The 7,032-nt window shown below is 44.1% G+C and overlaps 1 non-coding gene across 1 annotated transcript; it reads right to left on the bottom strand.

The window, feature by feature from the left end:
• Positions 1-5,784: 5,784 nt before the first annotated feature.
• TRNASTOP-UCA lies at positions 5,785-5,856 on the bottom strand. The gene has a single exon. It is a non-coding gene; the product is annotated as a tRNA-Sec (tRNA).
• Between the last annotated feature and the right edge of the window lie 1,176 nt (positions 5,857-7,032).

The following is a 7,032-nucleotide window of genomic DNA, read 5'->3' as shown; positions in this document are numbered from 1 at the left end:
TGTGTTCTTGGAACACCAAGAGATAAGATCTGAGAGGTAGTGTAGGGCTTGAAGCATGTGCTCAGTCATGTCTGACTCTTTGCGACTGCAGTCCACCAGGCTCCTCTCTGTCCAAGGAATTCTCCAGTTAAGAATACTGGAGTGGGTTGCCACGCCTTTATCCAGGGGATCATCCCTAGGGATATAACCTGGGCCTCCTGCATCAGCAGGAAGATTCTTTACCGTCTGAGGGTAAAGGGAAGTCTGGGGGTTATATTGCTTTAAATGCAGAGTTGAAGAGATTACAATTAATTCAACCAGTGTTAGAGATGCCCCAGGTTCTCTCCAGTGGCTCAGATGGTGAAGAATCCACCTGCAATGCAGGAGACTCGGGTTTGATCCCTGGGTTGAGAAGATCCCCTGGAGAAGGAAATGGCAACACACCCCAGTATTCTTGTCTGGAAAGTCCTATGAACAGAGAAGCCTGGAAGGCTACAGTCCATGGTGTCGCTAAGAGTCAGACACGACTGAGCAGCTAAATAGCAGCAAGTTTCTTTGACACATGAATCAATAAACCAAGCTCTGCTCTTCCACATTCCTTCCTTTGGGTGGAGTCAGGACTTCCTTTCCCCACACCTACAGACCTCCTGCTGCTGCTGCTGCTGCTGCTGCTAAGTTGCTTCAGTCGTGTCTGACTCTGTGTGACCCCATACACGGCAGCCCACCAGGCTCCCCGGTCCCTGAGATTCTCCAGGCAAGAACACTGGAGTGGGTTGCCATTTCCTTCTCCAATGCATGAAAGTGAAAAGTGAAAGTGAAGTCCCTCAGTCGTGTCCGACTCTTCGAGACTTCATGGACTGCAGCCCAGACCTCCTACCTACTAGAATATCCATCCAACAAATGTCTTTGGTGGTAGTGAAAGTGGGAGAGAAAAAAATAAACCCAAACTCATTTTTCCTATTTTTTTCTCTGTTTATTAAAGGTATTCATGTTATTATTATTTTGGCCTTTTTTTTAATTTGGCTTTCCACTAAAGAATGTATCCCCGCATGGCTCAGACACTAAAGTATCTGCCTGCAATACAGGAGACCCAGGTTGGATTCCTGGGTCAGGAAGCTCCTCTGGAGAAGGGAATGGCTACCCACTCCAGTATTCTTGCCTGAAGAATTCCATGGTCAGAGGAGCCTGGCAGGCTACAGTCCATGGGGTCACAAAGAGCCTGACTGAGCAACCAACACTTTCACTTTTCAAAGAATGTATATTTCATGTGATGAAAATACTCAAAAGAATAGATCACTTTATGAAGGTAACTAAAACATCCACAAATATTATTGAGTTGAGGTAGATTATTTGAAAACATAGTATGTACTGCTCCAAAGTATAATATCTCTAGGACAGAGATTGCTAACTGGTGAATTGGAGTTCTATCTAATCCAAGATATGTTTTGTTAAATTTGCAAAACAGTTAATTTTTTTTTAGTTAGTTGATATTATTTTACAAATCATGAAATTTTCACATACAACCTTGATTCCTAGCTTCTCTTCAAATATTGTAACATTTCACAGCAAGGAGTCCTCATTCTCACACGGCAGTCACTGGAGCTGGGCAGAGACCACCTCTCCACTCAGTAACATATTCCTTTCTAGTTTCCAGGTACCCTCCTCCCTTCTGTAACACACAGGATCTCCTTCTCCATTTATGTTACTGGTCTGGCCCCATAGATACTTGATCTGTGTGATCTCTAGGTCTGCCCATTTGGATTTGCACATTTTCGTATTTTTGTTGGACCTGTCTTTACCAGTCATTATACACTGATATGCTCAGACTCTTTCCTGCATCCACACTTTGGCCAGTGTATAAAACTGATTTTATTACAACTGAGCATATTTGCCACCACTTCATTAATCTGAGTAGGTTGTGTGACTTGATATTGAATGGAGTACAATCTTTAAGAAAGAGGTAAGAGACAATGTGTAGGATCCAGAAAGATCACATGATTAATGAAACGCCTGAGAACTTTGCCCCAAGATTACATAAGGGCAGCAAAAAACGTCTATTCAAGTAACAATACAATGAATTTAATAACTGTGGATGCTTTGGTGGTGAGATATTTTGAAATATATTAATGTGTTATTTATTTCTGTGCTCTTTGCCTATGGCTTTCCCTCTAATTTAGTCTTCATTTCCTTGAGAAGGATTAAGTTTTTGTGGTTTTTTTGGAATGCAAAGTCATTGTTCAATCTTGAAGCCCATTTCAGAAGCAAGAGTCTTGAAAGCCAGGTGTGCAGTGAGGTTCTAAACAGGAAAACAGAAACCCTTTTAAGATCTTACAGTAGAAAAAAAAATTGACTTAGGTAATTGGGTCCACAGGAAATGGAGTAAGTGAGAAGCCAAGGCTAGATGATGAAGTCACCCAGAGATGAGCAACATCAGCCAGACTAGAGGGACAAAGAGAGGTGATGGTCAGGGTAGGAACCTGGCTCCACAGTGCAATAAGGCAACTCCTGCCAGAGGTGTTGCAGAAGCGGAGAGAAATACTCAGACTTCTCCCATTTCCTGTTCGTGTCACCCTATGGCTGAACCCGGCCAGAGCCAGTACCATGGGGACCTTCAGGCATCCAGGGCGCCAGTACCATGGGGACCTTCAGGCATCCAGGGCGCCCAGACCAGAGAGATGGGCAGGGTAGGTCAGGAAAGGACTAGAGAGTGAATGGGCTCAGTGTCCACACACCAGTTACGAAGGCCAGCCACTGGGGTAGAACAGGGTTTTGCACTGTTTCGTTTTCATCTTTCAAAACACTCTCTTTAAATCTCTAGACTCAGAGCATGGAGGGCTAAGTTTAGAGTTTTTAATATAAACCATAGGTTTTAGGACGAAATGTCATGGCAATTTCCTGTCACACAAAAGGCAATAAAAGTCCTTCGTGGCTTGAGAGAAGGAGCTTGGAGAAAAGACCGAGGAACACAGGATTCTCAAATTCTGTGAATGGAAACAGGTTGGGATAAAGAACCTCAACTTGAAATTCATAGAGCTGTGGATGCTCAAGCACTATTGTCTGTCTGGAAATTTAGAAGGACACCACCTTACAGAATGCCCCACACTAACAATAGAGTAGCAATGTTGGGGTGGGGTGTTTATGCAGAAAAATAGCCCGAGGTTGTGGTTTTCTGTGAATTTTCTAGGGTTATGTGTGTCCTGGACAAGATCCAGAAGCCACATGCCTCCACGCAGGATGTAGCAGTTCAGAGGGCATTCCTGGGGCAGGACTAGATTCCACAGCCCTCATGGAGGGAGGCCAGGGCAAGTACCATAGGTTTCCAAGCAGGTGGTGGAAGGACCACAGAGCAGGGGCTCCAAGAAGTGGATGGCTAGCGGTGCACACAGCAGAGAATAAGACACCTTAGCTGAGCAAGATGTCATCTTGGGCCAGCAAGGGGCAGAAGTTGGCAGGTCTGCAGGTAGGTCAGACACTCCTCTCCAGAGCACAGTGCTGCCCATGAACCTGCCCCCTGTCTGCAGAGCACAGCCCTGGGGCAGAGGGCTTTGAAAAGCCTAGATACGGAGTTTGACTTTGAATGAACTAAATTTGAATTTTGCATTGTTTATGTATGGAGGAAAAAACATAATTTTCCTGCTATCCTTCTAAATTCTCAGTGGGGACCTTATAACAAAAGACAGATTAACAAGAGAAAACAAGTTTATTAATGTGTATACCATACATGTAACACATGGAAGACCCCAGAGATGAGAAACTCACAGGTTTGATTAGAACTTTAGTTTATGTAATATCTTAGCAAAGGAGCAATAACTTTAGAGAAATGACAAGAAAAAGAAGAAGGACCTAGAATCTCTAGAGGTGGCAAATTGTAGGCCGGCAAGTACACGAGAAACTAATGAGAGACAGAGGCTTGGGAGTGAAGTTGGCGCGTGGATGCCCCTGGTGACTCCTCCAGGCTGGCAGGGTCTGATGTGTCCAGTGAACTAGCGTTTGTCCTTCCTCATAGAGAGGGGAGGAGGGACACTTGGGTAAATTTATGTCCTGCTTGTCAGCAGGTAGGAAGAGGGCAGGGAGCTTTTGTTTTGTTTTTTTCCTTTCTTTTTCTTTTTAAAGAAGAAACTATTTCATAGACAAATAGCATTAAAAATATTTTTTTTGAGGTATGTTGTTGTTCAGCCACTCCATCACATCTGACTCTTTGTGACCCCATGGACTGCAGCATGCCAGGCTTCCCTGTCTTTCACCATCTCCTGGAGTTTGCTCAAACTCATGTCCATTGAGTTGATGATGCCTTCTAACCGTTTCATCCTCTGTCACCCCCTTCTCCTCCTGCCTTCAATCTTTCCCAGCATCAGGGTCTTCACCAATGAGCTGGTTCTTTGGAGCTTCAAGTGGCCAAAGTACTGGAGCTTCAGCTTTAGCATTAGTCCTTCCAACAAACATTCAAGGTTGATTTCTTTGGGACTAACTGGTTTGATCTCCTTGCATTCCAAGGGACTCTCAAGAGTCTTCTCCAGCACCACAATTTAAATGCATCAATTCTTCTGTGCTCAGCTTTCTTTATGGTCCAACTCCCACATCTGTACATAACTACTGGAAAAATAACTGACATCTTAGTTTCATAAGTACAAAGCAATGATTACAATATTTGTATGTACTGCAAAATGATCATCACTGTAAGTTCACTTAACATCTATCCCCATGCACAGTTACAAATTTTTTTCTTTCATGCTTCAAACTTTCAAGATCCTTGCTATATCTTCATGACTTTCCTTTGAGCTCATAGATCTCAGTTGCCTTTAGCTCAGAATAGTCCTAATGTCTATGTGGCATATTTGGGGGTGGCATATCCTGCCATATTCAGTTATTCTTCCAAAAGAGATGAGATTTTAAACTGGAGATATCTGAGTTACCTTAAAGGGGTAACTTAGGATGAAATTTCATCCTTCAGAATGAAACATTTTTCCACCATTTGTAGAAAAGAGTGGCTCTTTCCAGTTTAATGACAAATAAAGATTACATTTATTTGTATCTGCGTCCTGATAACCATAAACTTCAAACCTGTTGTGTGTGAAGTGTTTCAGGCAATTTTTCTGCTCTGGAGTTTAAAAGTACAGACTACACACACACACACGCACACATAGACATGCACACATGCGCACACACTCCTTTGCAGTCCTTCTATGGCCTTCTTTGTTCCAGCTGAATCGGCCTATCCCGAAGCAGTGAATGCCATTCTAATGGATGGAGACTCACTGGGCAACAAGTGTCAATTTTGGAAAGAAAACAAATCCTGATATAAAATTTCCAAGTATCATTCAAAATTTCAAGTCATATCCTCTAATGAATTAACCATGGTCCTCATAAAGACATTTACTCTCATCTGAATGGGCCCACTTTCAGAAAGTTTCTGTATAGATGCTGTTTTCTCTCTCTTCAAAAGCCCTCTAGGTTTACCTAGGTGGACTTGGTCTTAAGTAAAACCCTCATATTCCTTCATCAGTGGCTTCCTTTTTTACCCCCACTGACTCCACCTTGTAGGAAGTTTCAGCCATGATGTACGCAGAGCTTCCTCTGATGGGGGATAAGCTTCAGACAGGTTTTGAACAAGGTACCAAGTGCAGGGATGCAGGATGTGCATTTTTGTCCTCGTCTGAATGTCTGGCATCCCCTGTGAAGTGAAGTCTCTCAGTCGTGTCTGACTCTTTGCAACCCCGTAGACTGAAGCCTACCAGGCTCCTCCGTCCATGGGATTCTCCAGGCAAGAATACTGGAGTGGGTTGCCATTTCCTTCTCCAAGGGATCTTCCCAACCCAGGGATCGAACCTGGGTCTCCTGCATTGAAGGCAGATGCTTTAACCTCTGAGCCACCAGGGAAGCCCCGGCATCCCTGGTAGGGTTGTACATAGTGGTCCTCGCTTTCACATCACTGAAGGTAAGTGGCTATCTTTTCTTAAAAGCAACCCCTGTCCCTCTTCTCCTTGCTGGGGGTCGTGTCTTCCTTGGCTTGTGGCTGAGAAAGGGCTGTGGGTGTTTCCTGAGCCAAGATCAGATCAGTATACCCCTGCCCTCGTCACCACTCTGCCTCCCCAGCACCTCCCAGGTCTGCTCAGCTCTTATCAGTAGTGTCGGGTTCTCTTTCAAGCCTCGCTTTAAAATCTTGTCTCTTTCTCCAAAGCCTAGTATTTCCAGATATCCCAAGTCTCCATACTTAGGGACTGAGTTGCCTTGTGATTTTATTTGGTGCTTCATGTCTTTATCTCTCTGAAAAGAGGCTCAGTTCTTTGAATGATTCAGAGTCCAAGAAAGAAGCTTTAAATATAGTATCCCACTTTTTTTTGCTTTCTTCTTCCACCAGTTATCCTGTGTCTGCCCTCACTTAACTCACCTGGCCTGTCACTCTGGGCCCAAGGAACTCAGGGATCTTGTCCAGATGATGGGGAGCCAGAGACTCAAACACATTATGGTATCATTTATGCTCTACTGAGGCCACCCACAGTGGTGTGAGGCTCTCTGCAGGGGTGTCCTCCGAGGGTCCCATGTGAAAAGTCGGGCACAGGCCTCTGCTGTGACTACTGAACCAGGCTCGGCCAACTTGCCCATCCTTGCGGGTCTGATTGCTCCCCTAGGGGCTGGGTTCTAGTAACCCCATTCAGATACTTTAGTTTCTTTCTCTCCTCTTCTTTCTCTGATTCCTCTCTCCCAGCCCTGGAAAAGCTTCTTTGATTGCCCTCCTGGAGGTGGGGAAATGCCCAGGAGTCAGAGTGTTTTGCTCCCTACTTTATACTTACTTTTTATAAAGCCTAAACCCTAGTCCCGGTCACGGTCACGTTCCTAATTTGAAACCAAAAACCATTTCTCTGTCAGAGACTTGGTTCATACAAATCCATAATACTGTGCTTTCAGACTTTTACCAGGTATGAACTTAAAAATTCATTCAGTCCTTCAATTAAATTACTTGAATTATTTCTTTGCAGGCAACATCTGCCCTCATCAAACAGTGAATGCCATTATCCAACAGTGGAAAACTATAAAATAATTTTAGGAGCAAAA

The sequence above is a fragment of the Bison bison genome, unplaced genomic scaffold (assembly GCF_000754665.1).
Source record: "Bison bison bison isolate TAMUID 2011002044 unplaced genomic scaffold, Bison_UMD1.0 scf7180017864066, whole genome shotgun sequence".
Lineage (NCBI taxonomy): Eukaryota > Metazoa > Chordata > Mammalia > Artiodactyla > Bovidae > Bison > Bison bison.
This window is presented reverse-complemented; position numbering and strand designations above follow the sequence as displayed.